This window comes from Anabrus simplex, chromosome 6, assembly GCF_040414725.1.
Source record: "Anabrus simplex isolate iqAnaSimp1 chromosome 6, ASM4041472v1, whole genome shotgun sequence".
In the NCBI taxonomy this organism is placed as follows: Eukaryota; Metazoa; Arthropoda; class Insecta; order Orthoptera; family Tettigoniidae; genus Anabrus; species Anabrus simplex.
The window spans coordinates 171,850,964-171,871,530 of NC_090270.1; positions in this window are offsets into that span (position 1 = coordinate 171,850,964).

Genomic DNA, 20,567 nt, shown 5'->3' on the forward strand with positions numbered 1-20,567 from the left:
AATATTTTTTAATTTGCCTTACGTCGTAGCGACACAGTTAGGTCTTAGGACGACAATGGGATAGGAAAGGGATATGGGTGTGAAGGAAGTGGCCTTGGCCTTAATTAAGGTATAGCCCCAGGATTTCCTGGTGTGAAAATGCGATACCACGGAATAACATCTTCAAGGCTGCCGACAGTGGGGTCCGAATCCTCTATCTCCCAAATGCAAGCTCAAAGCTGCGCGGCCAACTCGCCCAGTCGTACGAGTGTAACAGTCTGCCTAAATATTGGCGGGAAGTAGCTGGAGTGTTAGGTAACTTTCTTCTTTAACATGCCATTCCTCTGTTTCATAAATTTTCCGATACTACTAGTACGTAACACACTGGTTCATCACATAATTCGAGCTATTCATTCCCTACTCTGAGGCACTGATTGGAATGAGAAGTGTGCATATTTAATGGAATAATGGCAGAGAAGTGTTCACGGCTCTCTGTGGCCTGGTCATTCCAGCTCTGGACTTCGGACGGTTAGGTCTGCACCGTAGTACTCTTCGTTACAAGTGAGAAAATGTGCAGCTTTTGAATTTGATCGAGTATTTTATATACAGACAGAGAACAATTTGTGTCTTGTAATAATGTGAACAGTAGCCCATTGCCTATAAATATCGGTGTACCTCAAGTTTCAGTACTAGGTCCCATTATTTTCCTCATATTTATGAATGATATAGGAACACTAAAATTGTACGTACGATTGTCTCTATTTGCTGACGACACTAACGTGTTTTACACGGACACTTTTCCGGATAACCTCGAAATCATGATGCAGTCCAAAATTACTTTACTTCAGAATTGGCTTCTTGTAAATCGTCTAACTATTAATCTGACTAAAAGTAATTATATCATCTTTCATAAACCAGCATGCAGGCTTTTTCTGGATATCACACTCAAAATTTATAACTGAAAAATACCTAGAGCTAGGGCGACAAACTTCCTAGCATTAATTCTTGTGGATTTCCTCTCTTGGAGTGATGAGGTTCAGGCGATTTGTAATAAAATTACGCCAGCAATTGGCGTTCTTAATAGACTTAAATACAAACTTAGTAACACTTTACTAAAGATATTTATCACGCTCTTATTCAAAGTCATATACTTTTTATGGTGCATATTTGGGCATGTTGCATTAAAGATCTATTTCAGACTGTTGAAATCCTACACAAGAGAGCATTAAAATGACTGTTAAGCTACCTACATTGACACCAACAGCTTATCTATACAAACATTGTAATGTTCTTCCACTTGAGGCTTTACGTCAAAAGCTTCAGTTGTGATGGTCTATAAATTGATAAATAATCTGGCTCACTCGAATACTTTATGTGTGACAAATTCTGCCATGCAAGAGGTGGCAATAAAATTCACATTGAATTAATAAACTCAACTAAATATGGCAACAAATCTGTATGGTACTACTCAGCACATGTGTACAACTCACTTCCTGAACATATTCGACAGGCTGCTTCATTTACTGTATTTAAGCAGAAAATTGTAAAATATTTACATAAGATGCTATGAACATATGTGATATCTTGACTATGCAACATGTATACGTTAAACGTGTCGTACCTCTATAATGAGTTTAACTCACTTTCCGTTTATTCTCATGTAAAACATTTAAGATTCTGTGTTATCTACTAATTCTGCTACATGTATATCAGATATGTATTGCACCTATATGAGCCATGGCTCAGGTGCCCTTTGCGAAATAAAAAGAACATTCCCTTTAATCGCTAATTCCTACCGAAGTTTTTGTAATGAACTATATTTACTTCAGTTAGAAAAATCACAAAATCAAGTCTTTCTGAGAATTCCCGTAGCCAAGAACGGGTACATCAGCTAGTTCAAGTATAAAAATGCCGAACACTAAAATAACAACTGCTTTTTCCGAGGGACGAGAAATACTACAGTGAGGCGTTCTCTGTATTTGATGCTGCAAGAATGATTCCTATGTGTAAGTACTGTAGTATTAGTATTACGTGGAAACGAAGAGACACGTGTGATAGACACTGCAGAGAATCAGAAACAGACAAAAAGAAGAAGAATGAAGCAAATGAACATAATTCTAAGCGCAAATAATAATCAGCGATACTTTACACATCGCAAAGAAGTTGAAAAGTGATAGAGAGCAGTTTGTAATAGACGCATCAAAAGCATTCCTATAGAAAAACTGAATAATCCTGGAATGAGAACATTGGATGATTATAAAAAGAAAGATAAATAATACTGTCCTTCTTGTAAAATACGATGGTATGTGTAGGCCTATTGTAAATAAATCGCCAGGTTGAGCAGTAATATTTTTATTGTTTTTGTCCACTAACTATTCTTACGGTTTTTGAAGATGCCGAAATGTTACCCCACAGGAGCTCTTTTACGTGCCAGTAAAACTAGTGACACGCAGATGACGTATTTGAACGCCTTCAAATACCTCCGGACTGAACATGCCAACTTGGGCTCAGAAAGCCAGCGCCTTAACCGTCTGAGCTATTCATCCCTATTCGGGCAGCACCAGCATATCAATGAACATCTTCTCGGGCTATATGACTTTGCAAAATGCAGTGCACATCTGCCATAGAAGAAGGAAGAAGACATTGTTAGTGCAGTTTTAGGAGGTTAGGTAGAAGACCACAGTGAATTTGCATCCAAGTATTTGCAAGCATTATGATTTCTGACGTCTAATGTGATCAACGAAAGGGTCTTAGCTGCTTACACAAGGATACTTTCTCACTGTCGCACAACTCTGCATCCTGATAATGTTGAAACTATGCTTAGTTTGTACTTTGGAGACAAGTAATTCAAAATGTAGGCTATGTATTGTACCGGTTACGACCTGTACATAAGTATTTTTTGAACATAAGTTACGTTTATTTACCACGCGTAATGTTCCGAGCGCGCCTGGTTTGTTTACCAGCAGCGAGGACCAGCTAGCGAGTGTATGACGACTGTGAGCTGTGACGTAGCCACAGGGGCTAGCTAGACCGCCCGCTCGTCTCAACACGTGTTACCAGCCTTGACTGGTATTTTCTGGATTCCACGTCACTTGTTCTAGAGAGTTTGATGGAGAAATTTTGAAATTTCTATAATAATGATGCTAGCGAATCGAGCGATATGTCATCTTGTTTGGGATCACCTAAACGTCCCAATGCTCGAGTTTCAAGCAAATCCATCGAGGGAGTACTAGAAGTGGACTCATAAGACTTCGAGTGTTGTAGAAAATTTTCGAAGACTTCGTAAATGAACTTAGAATATTTACAAGTGTTAATTAAATGGATTTGTATTATTTACGTGTCTTCGAGACTGAAACTTTTCTAAGTGTTTGGACTTGTATTATTTACGTGTCTTCGAGATTGGAATTTTTCAAAGTGTTCGTGAAATGGACTTGTATTATTTACATGGGTTCGAGACCAGAATTCTTCTAAGTGTTCATTGAATGGACTTGTATTATTTACGTGTCTTCAAAGCTGGAATTTTTCTAAGTGTTCATGAAATGGACTTGTATTATTTACATGGGTTCGAGACCAGAATTTTTCTAAGTGTTCACTGAATGGACTTGTATTATTTACGTGTCTTCGAAGCTGGAATTTTTCTAAGTGTTCGTGAAATGGACTTGTATTATTTGCATGGGTTCGAGACCAGAATTCTTCTAAGTGCTCATTGAATGGACTTGTATTATTTACGTGCCTTCGAGACTGAAACTTTTCTAAGTGTTCACTAAATGGACTTGTATTATTTACGCGTCTTCGAAGATGGAATTTTTCTAAGTGTTCACTGAATGGACTTGTATTATTTTCATTTGTTCGAGACCAGAACTTTTCTACGTGATCATTGAATGGACTTGTATTATTTACGAGTATTCGAGATTGGAATTTTTCTAAGTGTTCGTGAAATGAACTTGTATTATTTACATGGGTTCGAGACCAGAATTCTTCTAAGTGTTCATTGAATGGACTTGTATTATTTACGTGTCTTCGAAGCTGGAAATTTTCTAAGTGCTCGTGAAATGGACTTGTATTATTTACATGGGTTCGAGACCAGAATTCTTCTAAGTGTTCATTGAATGGACTTGTATTATTTACGTGCCTTCGAGACTGAAACTTTTCTAAGTGTTCACTAAATGGACTTGTATTATTTACGCGTTTTCGAAGATGGAATTAACTATAATTTCACAAGAAGGGACTTGTATTTTTCGTTGCCAAAAGTTATTCAGGGAAGGGGATTTTCCTAGCGATGAACTCTAAAATTATTAATACCACTCATATCGTTTTAGGAGTGTTGGAAGTCTTGATGTACAATTATCAAGAACTCTGCTTATAAGTTGATCATCCAAGGTTTTCATGGACTCAGTATTACTAGTGACCTTGGGAACATCAATCCTCTCAGTCTCATTGTCTCATCGCCTGGATCACCGGGGTTCGACCCGGGCCTCAGAGTTCGAGACATCTCTACTTGCCGTCAATCCAGACAGTCCAGCTGCCTCTGTCTGGAGTATCTGGAGTCCCTAGAATCCCTGGAGTCTTCTGGAACGTGCTTCAACCGGCTTGGCTTGGTGAGCTGGAGAACCCGAGCCATACTATTGGAATACGAGGAGGACAATCCATTTCTACTTAGAGGTGATGTGCCAATTCATGACTTATTTGAATAAACTCTTGTGCAATCAGAGTCAAAGTTTTTCTGTAGATAGGACCTACCTCCTGTACCGAGCCCTAGCTACAATTAATCCAGTTTTTCGCCCTGAGAACTATAGTCATGCTACTTTAACATTTAATCTGAGAGTCGGGCTTTTTTACCGGTACAGTATACATTCATTGCCTGCTGCCATTTCATGATGGATACAGTACTTTTATATCCATCTCTTGGAACAAGCCAGAGGAAAGTGTAGCTTCCACTGAAGTCCCAGTCTCATCCATGGCTGTGACAATATGGAAGCTGCTGGGGTATGGGTGGTGCTGAGTAATGACATTCAGAGCACGACTAGTGCATCTGAGTGTCATGAAAGGTGTTGCTCATAGGGCCAGTCGTGCTGCAATAGCACTTTCTGACACAGTGAGGAAAGCAATGGCAAAAATACCTCACTCCTCGTCTTGCCTAGTACGCCTCATTTTGGTACTGCCATTGGCTTTTGTGGTTTCATTATGACCACATAAACTTTGGTGGTGTTATTTGAGGATCCAACCTGCCTCTGGGCTGATAACCTAACAGACAGACATGTATATATTCATATTACCAGGCATATCTATGTATTAGTGATTTACATAACGGTATATATTTAGTTTTTCTAAGATTTTATAACAATTTAATACCTTACATTACAAAAGTTCACTTTAAAACACCTACTCACAAATTTAGTTAGATTTACCCCAGACTATACGGAAAATTTCTCACGGCACTGGAGTGTGTGTCGTAGAGATAGGATAGGAAAGGTGGGAGGGGGAGTATTCATTCTGGTGAAAGAATAATTTGTAAGCTACGAAAAAGTTAAACATGAGACACATGGAATTCTACGTGCAAGGCTCATTTCTAAAGATAATAGGCAACTTGATATATTTGGAGTGTACAGGCCGGGGAAGGGTAGCACTGACGCGGATTCGGAATTATTTGATAGGATATTCGGCTATGTGGGAAACGACATCGAAAGAAATGTGATAGTACCGGCAGATCTGAATTTGCCAGATGTCAATTGGGAAGGAAATGCGAACGACAGGTAGCATGACCAACAAATGGCAAATAAGTTAATATGGGAAGGACAGCTGATTCAGAAAGTGATGGAACCAACCAGAGGGAAAAATATCCTGGATGTGGTGCTGATAAATCCAGATGAGCTCTATAGGGAAACTGAAGTAATAGTTTGTTTTAGTGATCATGAAGTATGTTTTTGTCGTAGTCAAAAATAAATGTGATCGAAAGGAAGGTCTTAAAAGTAGGACTATTAGGCAGTACCATATGGATGATAAAGCAGGCATGAAGCAGTTTCTAAAAATTAACTATGATCGGTGGAAAACGGTAAATAAAAATGTAAACAGACTCTGGGATGGGTTTAAAGAAATTGTTGAGGAAAGCAAAAACAGGTTTGCACCTTTAAGGGAGGTAAGGAATGGTAAAGACCCACCTTATTATAATAGAGAAATAAAGAAACTAAGAAGGGGGTGCAGACTGGAAAGAAGTAGAGTTAGAAATGTCTGTGGAAGTAAGGAGAAATTGAAGGAACGTACTAGAAAATTGAATCTAGAAAAGAAGGCAGCTAAGGATAACATGATGGCAAGCATAATTGGCAGTCATACAAATTTTAGTGAAAAATGGAAGGGTATGTATAGGTATTTTAAGGCAGAAACAGGTTCCAAAAAGGACATTCCAGGAATAATTAATGAACAAGGGGAGTGTGTATGTGAGGATCTTCAAAAGGCAGAAGTATTCAGTCATCAGAATGTAAAGATTGTTGGTTACAAGGAAAATGTCGAGATAAAGGAGGAGACTAAGGCCAATGAAGCATTAAAATTTACATATGATAACAATGACATTTACAATAAGATACAAAAGTTGAAAACAAGAAAAGCAGCTGGAATTGATCAGATTTCTGGGAATATACTAAAGACATTGGGTTAGGATATACAGCATTACCATATCTGAAGTACTTGTTTGATTATTGTTTGCATGAAGAAACTTTATCAAATGAATGTAGAGTTGCTATAGTAGCCCCTGTATATAAAGGAAAGGATGACAGACAAAGCTGAAAATTACAGGCCAGTCAGTTTGACATGCATTGTATGTAAGCTTTGGGAAAGCATTCTTCCTGATTATATAAGACATGCTTGCAAAATTAATAACGGTTTGATAGAAGGCATTTTGGGTTTAGGAAAGGTTATTCCACTGAAGCCCAACTTGTAGGATTCCAGCAAAATATAGCAGATATCCTGGAATCAGGAGGTCAATTGGACTGTATCGCGATTGACCTGTCTAAGGCATTTGACAGGGTAGATAATGGGAGAATACTGGCAAACATGAGTGCAATTGGACTTGACAAAAGAGTGACTGAATGGGTGGCTCTGTTTCTAGAAAATAGAACTCAGAGAATTAGAGTAGGTGTAGCTTAATCTGTCCCTGTAATAATTAAGAGGGGAATTCCTCACGGCAGTATTATTGGACGTTTATGTTTTCTTATATATATCAATGATATGTGTAAAGAAGTGGAATCAGAGATAAGGCTTTTTGCAGATGATGTTATTTTGTACAGAGTAATAAATAAGTTACAAGGTGGTGAGCAATTGCAAAATGACCTCTATAATATTGTGAGATGGACAGTAGGCAATGGTATGTTGATAAACGGGGTTCAAAGTCAAGTTGTAAGTTTCACAAATAGAAAAAGTCCTCTCAGTTTTAATTACTGCGTTGATGGGTTGAAATTTCCTGTTGGGGATCATTGTAAGTATCTAGGTGTTAATATAAGGAAAGACCGTCATTTGGGTAATCACTTAATGGTATCATAAATAAAGTGTACAGATCTCTGCACATTGTTATGAGGGTGTTTAAGGGTTGTAGTAAGGATGTAAAGGAGAGGGCATATAAGTCTCTGGTAAGACCCCAACTAGAGTATGGTTTCAGTGTATGGGACCCTCACCAGGATTACCTGATTCAAGAATTGGAAAAAAATCCAAAGAAAAGCAGCTCGATTTGTTCTGGGTGATTTCCGACAAAAGAGTAGCGTTACAAAAATGTTGCAAAGTTTGGGTTGGGAAGAATAGAGAGAAAGAAGAAGAGCTGCTCGACTAAGTAGTATGTTCCGAGCTGTCAGCGGAGAGATGGCGTGGAATGACATTAGTAGACGAATAATTTTGAGTGGCGTTTATAAAAGTAGGAAAGATCACAATATGAAGATAAAGTTGGAATTCAAGAGGACAAACTGGGACAAATATTCATTTATAGGAAGGGGAGTTAGGGACTGGAATAACTTACCAATGGGGACGTTTAATAAATTTCCAATTTCTTTGAAATTATTTGGGAAAAGGCTAGGAAAACAACAGATAGGGAATCTGCCACCTGGGCGACTGCCCTAAATGCAGATCAGTATTGTTTGATTGATTGATTGATTGATTGATTGATTGATTGATTGCTTGATTGATTGATTGATTGATTGATTGATTGAATGATTGATTGATTGATTGATTGATTGATTGATTGATTGATTGATTGATTGATTGATTGATTGATGGGTGGATTGAATGTCACAAGAAACAACGATCAGTATGACCAGTTATTTCACGAAAGACCTACTGAAATAGTGTCAGTTTTAACACCGAAGTCAACCGGTTAATTTCACAAAAAATTAGGATCTTATTGATAATACAATATTGTTGAAGGCTATATTGTCATAATCATCATCATTCAGTTCCTAATATGCTCTTTGGGGTTGAATTACATAAAGATGGATATCAGTCTGTCGGCGAACAGCCAATGCGATTGCTTCACTACAGTAAGCTGCATTAGTAAAACTTTGTGTTGTACGAGAATGTATAAATTCAAAGAAGCTATCTACACATAACACCATTTAATGAACCTCTAGCTTAGTATCAAAAAACTGTAAGCCTACACAACGCTGTTGGCAATATAAAATGAAAATTTATTGGAGTTAACGTTCTGCTATTTTCTATGTTATTGAACCCAGGACCATGTCAGCTTTACAACTGATAGGGATGATTTATATCTATAAGGATCCAAACTCCAAATGGGATTTTTGGAGTCAACGTTGTTTGACTTTTAACTCTCGTGTTGGCCAAGGTATACCCCGTTGGCAGCATTTACCCATAGAATGAAGAATCAAACCCATTATCAAATCAGAATGCGTATCTTTCCAACGTTGGTTCAAGTTAAAGAAAGCAAACTAGGCTAAGTTCACCTCTGAACTTGAGGGCAGCTATGGGGAATGTGAAATCACAACCAGAGAATGTTGATACCTTTATTTTCATAGTCAAAATCAATTAATCAATCAATACTGATATGCATTTAGGGCAGTCGCCCAGGTGGCAGATTCTCTATCTGTTGTTTTCCTAGCCTTTTCTTAAACGATTTTTAAAAAATTGGAAATTTATTGAACATCTCCCTCGGTAAGTTATTCCAATCCCTTCCTCCCCTTCCTATAAACTAATATTTGCCACAATTTGTTCCCTTCAATTCCAAATTTATCTTCATATTGTCATCTTTCCTACTTTTAAAACCGGGTGAGTTGGCCGTGCTGTCAGGGGCACGCGGCAGTTAGCTTGCATCCGGGAGATAGTGGATTCGAATCCCACTGTCGGCAGCCCTGAAGATGGTCTTCCATGGTTTCCCGTGTTCACACCAGGCAAATGCTGGGGCTGCATCTTAATTAAGAACACGGCCGCTTCCTTCCAACTCCTAGCCCTTTTCTATTCCCTCGTCGCCATAACACCTATCTGTGTCGGTGCGACGTAAAACCACTAGCTTACATTTAAAGACACCACTCAATCTTATTCGTCTACTAATGTCATTCAACGTCATCTCTCCGCTGACAGCTCGAAACATGCCACTTAGTCGAGCAGCACGTCTTCTTTCTCCCAAGTCTTCCCAGCCCAAACTTTGCAACATTTTTGTAGCGCTACTCTTTTGTCGGAAATTATCCAGAACACATTGAGCTGCTTTTCTTTGGATTTTTCCAGTTCTTAAATCAAGTAATCCTGGTGAGGGTCCCATACACGGGAACCATACTCCAGTTGGTTTCTTTCAAGAGACTTATATGCCCTCTCCTTTACATCCTTGCTACAACCCCTAAACACCCTCATAACCATGTGCAGAGATCTGTATCCTTTATTTGCAATCCCATATGTGTGATTACCCCAATGAAGTTCTTTCCTTATATGAACACCTAGATACTTACCAGATCCCCAAAAGGAACTTTCACCCCATCAACGCACTAATTAAAACTGAGAGGACTTTTCCTATTTGTGAAACTCACAACCTGACTTTGAACCCCGTTTCGTCATCATAGCATTGCCTACTGTCCATCTCACAACATTATCGAGGTCATTTTGCAGTTGCTCACAATCTTGTAACTTATTTATTGCTTTATACAGAATACCATCATCTGCAAAAAGTCTTACTCATCTGCAAAAATCCGTAATGAGGAAAGTCTCACAAAAAGCATACCAAGGTGATGCAGAACATAACATATCCCATACCTTTCTGATATAAGAATATAACTCTTTTGGTTAATTATCGTAATTTGTACATGGCAGACCTTTTCTGTGAAGAAATGTGGAAGCTGAACAAGCACTGATGACATCTGTGTCAAACACGCACAGACAGACGGAATAACCCGGTCACTAATATCGGTATGAACCAGTCGACAATCATGGCGCCTTCTTAAGAATCTCAATGGAGATCCAACTACTCAACATCGCAACTTGACCCAAGTAACTGTTAATCAGATATCAAAAGAAATGGTCGTATCGGAAATATTTCCAAATCTAAGTTAAACTGGGAAAACCTGAATGGTGAATTGAAGGTGGTTTCTTTAAAAATCACAGTGGAAGAACTTCTGAAAGCAATCGACAGTCTGAAATTAAACAAAGCAGCTGGCTTGGATGATCTCAGAGTGGACCAAATTACACAATTTGGATGAGCTACATTCCACTGGTTACTTTCATTGATGAACAATTGTGCATCTAGGTTAAAGATTCCTAGGTTATGGAAAAGAGCTCTTGTTGTTGTTATCCTAAAACCCGGGAAGTCTCCTGAATATCCCAAAGAACTTTTGACCAGTCTCACTCTTGTGTCACACCTATAAGTTGCCAGAGAGAAGCTTAAGACCACACAAGTTTTAGTGTGGACAAATTCTGAAACTTACTCAGTACATAGAGGATGGCTTCGAAGGTAAACGCATTTACTGGTGTAGTATTCATGATCTGACTGCTACTTGCATCAATGTTAATCACAACATACTACTTAAGATTTAGGAATGTATTGACTAAAGACTTCAAACTGACAATACTGATAAGAACTTTCCTCGAGAACAGAAGGTTTTATGCATCTCTCCTCGGAAAAAATAGCCATCGGCACTCTCAGAAGAATAGACTGCAGTCGCTGCTATGTAAGATCGTACACTAAGGATACAACCTTACTCTTTCTCGCCCGTTAATACTGAGGGTAGTTAGGTACAGTTATTCTCTAACTGTTGGGTTCGATTCAGTGTTGCTAACCATATACACTGAAGAAAATGGAAATTGTAACACTCAGAAGTAGTGGTGCTACATTGCTGCAATAACATGCAGGACTAGTGTACGGTTGTGATTCGATTATTACACTTTCAGGTCCCTCTGACCGCAAGTTTGGACAACAATCAATACAGGATGTGCCCACGACGAGCTGGAATACATTGGTGAATTCGTCGAGGCATGGAGTCAATAAGGCCCTGGATCGCTTCCCGAGCAATTGTGGCCCATGCCTGCTGCAAAGCACGGGTCAGTTGTTCCAGAGTTGTGGGTGGCTGAGGATGGTTAGCCAGTTGTCGACCCATTATGTCCCACACATGCTCAATAGGACTGAGGTCCGGGGAACTGGCGGGCCATTCTAAGGTTGTGATGTCGTGGAGAGCTTCTCTGGAGATGCGTGCAGTGTGAACCCGGGCATTGTCCTGCTGAAACATCCCATTAGCAATGTTCGCTATCATAGCGGCAACCACTGGATTGAGTACCCTATCAACGTACTGTCGAGCAGTCATAGTGCCCTCAACAAGCATTAATTGTGATTTCACATTAAAGCCAATAGCTCCCCAGATCTTAATGCTTGGTGTTGGCCCTGTGTGCCTCTCGACAATAAGATCTGGGTGGCCCCTCTCCCCGGTACGTCGGCGTACACGATTCCGACGATTACTGCGAGCAAGACAGAAGCGCGATTCATCACTGAAGACGACCCTATGCCATTCGTCAACCCACGTTGATCTTTCTCGACACCACGCCAGCCTTACACGTCGCTGTTTTGGGGTCAATGGAACACCTTCTGCAGGGACACGGGCTCGTAAGCCAGCTGCACGCAGGAGATTACCAACTATTTGTTGTGTAACGTGGGGTGTCACAGCTGCTCAGATTTGTGCTGCTGTTGCATGGGGTTCCATCCGGGCTATCCGAATGATGCGGCGATCCTCTCTCACAGTTGTCTGTCGCGCTGGGCCTGTGCCAGGTCTACGAGAGTGGGTACCTTCATTTGACCACTGCTGCCATACACGTTGTACCGTAGATGCCTGTCGGCCAACACGTGCAGCGTCAGCCCTAAGCAATAATCCAGCCTCACACAGCCTAATTACCCGAGACCTCTCAAACGGCGACAGTTGTTGATAGCGTGCTCTTCTCTGTCGTCGAGACTGCAAGTCAACTACGCTACACCAGAGTCCGTATACTGGATGGGATTCCTACACGACCAATCACGTGGGGAGACCTGTAGCAACAATCCAATGGGTCTGAAACTTTGATCGTTTACATACCTACGCGGCATCGTTCCATATCTTGAAAATCAACACAACGATCAATGCCTTCATGGTTTTGCAATTTCCATTTTCTTAAATGTAGTTTAGGAACCCTACTTGCTGATACTATGTCTTACAGTTACTGTTAAGTTTTTCATGACCTGTGAGATTATACATACTGCCACTGTCATATTTTGAAAATGGGTATTGTTACATTTTCAGGTATAATTAAAGCGTATTTTTTCTGTAGGATTGTAAATCTGTTTGCGTAGTACCAGGTAAGTGAAATTGTGGCATGTTCGAATAATGTATTTAATAACATAGTTGATGTTAAATGATGAAAGCAGTATTTTATTAATACGGTTTTATTTCATCCAATTTGTACATATAGAATTCAGTTAGGATATATAAGAAGTAGAATCAAGAACTGCTCCGAAAAGGAAAGCATCGCTACATCCACTATAAAGATCAAGGAAATTTCATTATCATCCTTACCTAACCTTGTCTTTTCACGACTTTGGTACGGTTTGCACACTTAACCTTTGTGTCTTCTTATTGACTTACAGCATGTGTACTTGTCATATATTTGCTTATGTTTATACTTACAACATGGTTTCACATCCGTCCAACAAGTAATAGCAAATTTTAAGAAGGGAGCTGAATTACTTACACCAGGCAAACACCGAAGAATACGGTCATAGTAATGCGTATATCAAAATAAATTCCAGATATATAAAACATTAAATTGAGTGAGGTTGCGAGAGAGTGTTTATTTCCTTAATTCCTATTTGAGCTTGCAAACCGACTTACTTAGAAATATCTTTATTGGTCATTTACTTGGGTAAGTAAACCTCCATTATTGATACATTGAGGTTAGTTTGTTGACGGTTGCGACTCATGATTTGAATATGCAACTCGTCAAACTGGCAGCGGTGATATTTGCTTGGCAAGTACTTTACCAGAAGGCAGCGCTTTAGCACCATTACTTTGCGACATATATACCAATGATCAGTCCAGATTATAGTGTCCTTGACAATTCATTTATGCTGACGATACTGCAGTAGCCATACAAGGTAGTAACTTTGCAGAAGTAAAAATTCTTTGTCATTTGCTTTGGAAGAACTTAACACATTCTATCACAGAAATAATTTTAAGCCAAATCCAACCAAAATGCGAGTTTGTGCTTTCCACCTGCATAATAATGAAGCCAAGAGGACACTGAAAATTAATGATGAAACACTCCTTCATTGCTTTACACCAAAATATCTTGATGTTATCCTCAGCCAGACTTCCTTTCAAGCGGCATTGCCTGAACACCAGGAGCAAAGTATCTTCACGTGGTAGCATACTAAGATGTTCTCTCAGAACTTCAACCCTTGGACTGTGCTTCCCAACTGCTGAATATGTGTTTGTTTTCTTCTTCACATTCACCGAGGTCGATAGCTGCAGTCGCTTAAGTGCGGCCAGAATCCAGTATTCGGGAGATATTGGGTTCGAACCCCACTGCCGACAGCCCTGAAGATGGTTTTCCGTGGTTTCCCATTTACACACGAAGCAAATGCTGGGGCTGTACCTTAATTAAGGCCATGGCTACTTTCTTCCTACTCCTAGTCCTTTCTTTCCTATCGTCGCCACAAGACCTATCTGAGTCGGTGCGACGTAAACAACTTGTAAAAAAAATTCTTCTTCACATTCAAAGGAGATGGATATAGCTCTTAAGGAGACTTGTCTCGGTGCCTCAAACCAGCATCACTCTACAAGAGCTACCTTCTTATTAGCATTTGTCCATCTCGTATCTAAAGAATGGCTATTGTTGCATCTGAGGAGAAATGGCATGAAACTACACATCCACGTCTTTTGGCCATCAACCAGCCCGAGAGAGACGGCCTGAAGCAGGTTTTTGAGAGGAGTAGCAGCCCTCAAAGATTTCTAAGAAGCTGCCCCTGTAAAGATATGAAAGGCAGAAGTCAAGGAACCAATCATCCCTCTGTCAGAGAAAATGGCACCAGGTCACGCTTGCCGTATGGAATTTGGAAATTGTTGAACAGGCTTAAAACAGTTGTTTCACACTGCATGACCAACCGGAAGGATTGGAACATGCTCAACAAAAATGATAAGGTATGAATCTGCGGTATGTTACAAGAGCCAGATCACTTGCTGGTCTGCCCCTTGATGAAAGACAAATGTTCAAAAGGAGACGTTATGGCTTCAAATACCAAAGCCATAATTATTGTTACTCACTGGCAAAATGTTATTTGATTTGGTAATATTAATGAATGAAAATGGCAGGTGCAAAGAAGCAATGCTGCGATGTAATGTTAGTATACATGACAGATGGTAGAAAACTACCACATTTCATTGTTCTAGAAATGGGATATTCGATTCATTTTATTCCGTTCACGTTACTGATTCGATACAGGAATCCGATTCACGGCACATCGGATCACCGCTCCCATTACATCTGTGCAGAGTGTACTGATAGACAACAGCAACCGCATTCAGCGCTTGCTACTGTCATCATGTCTTTATTAACTGCTTTCCTATGCGCCATCCAGCTTCCAGACTCTGGTTTCTCCTGCATCGAATTTCGATGTTACAAAGCCTTTCCCTCGCAGTGACACGAAAACATATTTGTACACACAATCATCAATGATCTGCATTCAGTGCTGTCGCCCAGGTGGCAGATTCCTTATCAATTGTTTAACTAGTCTTCGGGCGAGTTGCCCGTGCTGTTAGGGGCGTGCAGTTGTGAGCTTGAACCCGGGAGATAGTGGGTTCGAACCCCATTATCAGCAGTTCTAAAGATGGTTTTCCGTAGTTTACCATTTTCACACCAGGCAGATGCTGGGGCTGTCCCTTAATACATTTGATATACATATTGATTCCCTTGGAGAACCTGAAATATTTGTCCCGAGTGAGTAAATTTATATACCAATATAGTTGGTCCGTTATTCGACATTATAAATTTTCCAGGTAACTGTTTCCTGCCTTTAATGAATAAGCATCTTTTTTCTGTATCTTGTTATTAATTCCACAGCTTAGGTAGTTTATAAATTATTATCACCTAACCTATGAGCTCAAACGTTTTGAGTATTAGCTCGTCCATCTTCGGTAACGAAAAAGTAGCTCGGTGGATCCGGGCGCTGACTAATCGACTTGGTTTTGGGAAATGGTGGTTTAGAACCACAATATTGGCGGCATTGAAACTGAGTAGTTTCTCATTTTCACACCAGGAATTTTATTGAGTTTTACCTCAATTAATTCTATGACTGCTTGCTGAACCTTCATTTTCGATACCGGTAGGTCATTCAGCGACGTCGTTCATATCGTCATCTTTTGTTGACTTGTGTATTTATTTAATTGTTGTATTTTGCTACCAGTCACCCACAATTAATAAAGTCAGGCAATGTTTTCGGTCTCAGGTGCAAGAAGTCGATAATGAAACCAGTTCAGATAATATAACAATGCATATATCGCTAGCACAGTGAACGATTTTTATTGAATCTACGGAGGCAAAGCACGATAAGTCCAATGAGTGAAAGTATTTTCACTTCCTTTGAAAGTTTTACAACCATACCCACACAGAATTGTTGAAAACCCCGTGATGACCTTACCACATCCATTACGAGCTAATCGGAATCCAAACTGATTTTGGACAACCTCGCACACTTTAAAATGGGTCTCCTGAAAATCACGTTTTTTAATATATCTGCTTCTGCCTTAGTACCACAGAAATAATAAAAATACTTCATATTTAAATGTAATGGTTTTACTTGTAAATCACGGAGAATATCACACAAGATACTGTTGTGCCTGATTAACTATTGCCCTCATGCCCTGAAAATGGAACAAATGAATGTTACTGAACAAAGTTATGGGGCGTCCATAAGGAAAACTCTGTGAATACACCAAAACATTTTTTTAGGAAACGTCTTACTCCTTTTGGCTGGCAGATATTCAAAATTCCTTTCCAATGTAGATTTGTATTCAATTACGGACTATTTTTCTGACAATCTTTAAAATAGTGTGGTTTTATTTTGTTTAGTTATTACCTAAATTGTTTGGATTCACAGAGCTTTGTTCCTGTTTTCATGAATCTAGATAGGTTTACTTCTGTAGAGTTATTATCATAACGTAACTGGGTAGAAGATGATTTAATGCTGGTTCATAGGAAAAAGGAATTATTTAATTAATACAAGTAAGTGGGATTACGAAGTATGTCTTATCTAATGAAAGTCTGCGAGAAGTAAAAAGGCCGCAACTTTGCAAGTTCTGTCCTGTTCCATCGAAATTACACAAGCAACTCATTGTCTTTTGGATGAATTTCAAAGTCGGAAACCTCCTATGCATTGTTCACAGCTGTTTGAGAATCGATCAGATTCTTATAGAAAACAAGATCTTCGTTTTCTTCCCAAGTCTCCCCAAAATGCTTTCTAAGCAGAAAATGAAGTCCCTAACTTTCACATCCTTCATGGCTCTTTCAATTTGGATAACATTCGGTTTCATAGACGAGTAGGGTTTGCCTCGTCTGCATATCACTGTCCCTTCACCAGCGTCCATTCTGTAGGCCACTTCACCTCTAACTAGTGCTTTTCTCTGTCTCCTCCTGGTGATCGCAACCCCTTTTTTCAGGATCAAATGTAAGTACCACTGACCACATGGCTTGATGACATCAACAATTGTATCTTTCCAACACCGATTGCTGACATCTGTTCCCAGTTGGAAAACTATTCCGTTATCCTTGAATACTTCATGGTACTCACTCGATAATATGAGAGAAGCTTTCGACCTGAGAACTTCTTCTATTTGACCAAAAATACTAGCGTGTGGTAGAAAAGAATGTCCTACCATTGAATAGAAGATCTTCACCCGTTTCACACCGACAGTAGCATCTGGTGTTAGTCAAAAGCACTGCATACCCAACATTCTCTGGCTTTTGTTTTACACTGCACAGCTGTCCATCATTAGGCGGATGGTGTGGATGCCATTCAGATCTGTTGATGTTAAGCTGTGATGCACACAGTACACAATTTCATTAAGTCCCTTTTCTAAATCGGTTTCTCTCTACGTATAAATGAACGTGTTTCCCTGGTTTTGCCGCGCACCTGATGGAACTTAGCAGATCTTAACATTGTACACATACATTTGGCGTGTATAATAAGCACTTTAATCTTGAAATTTAGGCAATGTAAGGTTTTTCTGGCAATCAAATATGAAGGTTATTTCACCATTGTCCTCAACTTTCAGTTCAGCATAAAAAGCACTTTCCTTGGTTTTGTGTAAAGAAAGTTGCGTTACCAGTTGTTGTTTCGTCACCTCATCTCAACCTTATTGTATTTGATTTATTTCTTGCTCCACTCTGATGAACAGCGAGCAGCAGTCAGTCGCTGGGGAAGAGAAACTGATATTATAATCAGATACAAAGATAGACCTGAAAAACTCGTACCAAACGTACGGTATCTCATTTACAGCTGTTAAGTAAATTCTGATGTGATAAATGTAGAGAAATAGGCATGAAGTATACTTAAGAATAAGGGCCTGACTTTCAACAGCTGCGGTTATCAAAACAATGCTTCCAGTCACTATGTATTACATTCGGAAATACAACTCGTAACATACCCTAGTTATCAGTTGGTGGTCTGCCACGCTTTCAACAACATGGCTTTATTCAGAAGGAGTGGCTTCTGCTACAAAAACACCAGCTGGGAATATCAGAGACCATCTCCAGAAACCATTTGGGAATAGCTTCACACAGTTTGGACTCTAAAGTCGGGAACGAAACTATTTTTAAAAGGTTCAAACAGGAAGGACCTCGAATGCTCTCGGTTTTGATTGCAGTTGCAGTGCATAGCTGACGAGGTAGCAGTGAAGATGACGTCACTTGGAATGACGCCACGCCGGTTGCAGGGAAGTTAGCTGCACAAGACAATTAAAATGAAAGCAGCTATCAGGTTTACTATGTAGTAGGCCTACTACTCAACTGACAGAGACAAAAGACTGGCCATTGAGTTATTTTGTATCAATATTGCATAATGTGATAATATGATACCCTTATCCCTTTTCTCTATGGGGTCGAGCATGAAGTGAGATAAATCTTTGTAGCGAGTTTTTAAGTCCGGCCCTTCCCGACGTGGAATCATCAGAGGAACGAATGATGGGATATGAGTAACTAAAACGGATTATATTTATTTTATATGTAGGCCTAAAAGTATTGTTCACCATTTATTGACTTTTAACATTTAGAAATACTGCCTTACAACGAAAATAGCCAATATAACTCAAATACATTCATAGGTTTTGTTCATGTAAACATTCTACACTGTTCTTTAACCAATTATAGCTCTTTTGGCCTTGAAGTCATGTGTTCACTGCACAAAATTTGAGGTTATCGCATATTGGACATCCCTTTACTTTGTTTGCCTGTAAAAGTGGGGAAAAAGGGGGCCTAATATGCGAGAAAATACGGTACATGCATACTTTAAAATAATAACGTAGTAATTGATGACTGTTATTTTTTACTATTTGCTTTACGTCACACGGACACAGATAGATATTATGACGACAATGGGATAGGAAAGGCCTAGGAGTGGAAAGGAAGCGACCATGGCCTTAAGGTACAGCCCCAGCTTTTGTCTGGTTTGAAAATGGGAAACCACGGAAAACCATCTTCAGGGCTGCTGACAGTGGGGTTCGAACCCATTATCTCCCGCATGCAAGCTCACAACTGTGCAACCCTCACCGCATGGCCAACTCGCCCTGTGATAGTGTTATTCTATCACAACCAATTCAGCAAACAATCTGGTTTTACAAGGGGATCTTCTGAGCCGCATTTTTAAAAATGTGGTTACAGGAGATATATGTTGCATTGCCAATTCCACAAAAGTAAATATTTACACATATGCGTATGACCCTTCTACATCTAAAGAAGAACTGGAGTATATCTTAACATCTTGCAGCGTGGACAATGACCAATGAGTTGGAAATTGACCTCCAGAAAACAGAGTCCCTTGAATTTCTCGGCAAAGGATGAAGATTGGCAGGAGATAATGTACAGATACACATTTCAACTAGTAAATGTCAATAAATTTAAAAATCTAGGGATAACTCTTCGAACTCGGGGAATAGTTTTCACTACCCACGTCAAAGAAAGGGTAATTCAAGCTACTAGAGCAATGCAGGGCATACAACATTTATCAAGCTTTCCCTTGACTCTGCAATTAAACTTTTCAAACTAAAAATTAACTCAATCTCTCTTAACATAGGCCTATGACATCCATATATTCTGGGAATATCTACACACGAAAAACCCGGTGTGCAGACTTAGGTATGATAAAAATAATAAATCATATAAAAATCATATAAAAATTATGTGCAACGATACCTTAAGTAGCAGAAAGGAGAGATCATTCTATTATGCTTGCCAGAAACCCACCATTCCGCCCCTAGAAGTATTCTTACTTATATAGAAGAATTCAAACCAAGACTGTGGGGTATTACATATAGAACAATTAAAACCAAGACCATGTGGTATTACTCCAGCCCAGTTGAAAAATTTCTAATGTTATAAGCGGAAACTAATGAAATCTTATTTGGAGTGCGTCTCAGAGGAGAGATGTGTTCATTGTGATGTCTAGGAACTCACCATCCTACCCCAAGAAGTACATTCACTTCTGTAACCTAATGAAGAGTATTATATGCCATTTTCACTTCTGAAGTAGCTACTTGCATCATTTTGGCCAATGTAAAGTAGCACGTGATCTTGCTCCCGTCAATAATGTTAATCATAATCCGTTACCAACCCCAGCACAAGAAAAGCGCAAGAAAATGTACTGGCAAGAGCCACTCCAGACCAATGGTCTTGTACAGGGCCGCATCGCGGCTTCTAACCTGGGGGCCGAGCCCCCAGACTCCCTTTGCTTATCCCCATATCACTGGTTTTGTCCAGGTCCTATCCTAACGTCCGCACGGCAAGAACAACTCCTCACCAATCGTGCAACAATAATCACCACCACCAGATATCGAAGCATCACTCACTCATTAGTTCCTAAGTACAGAGGTTGACAGTACAGA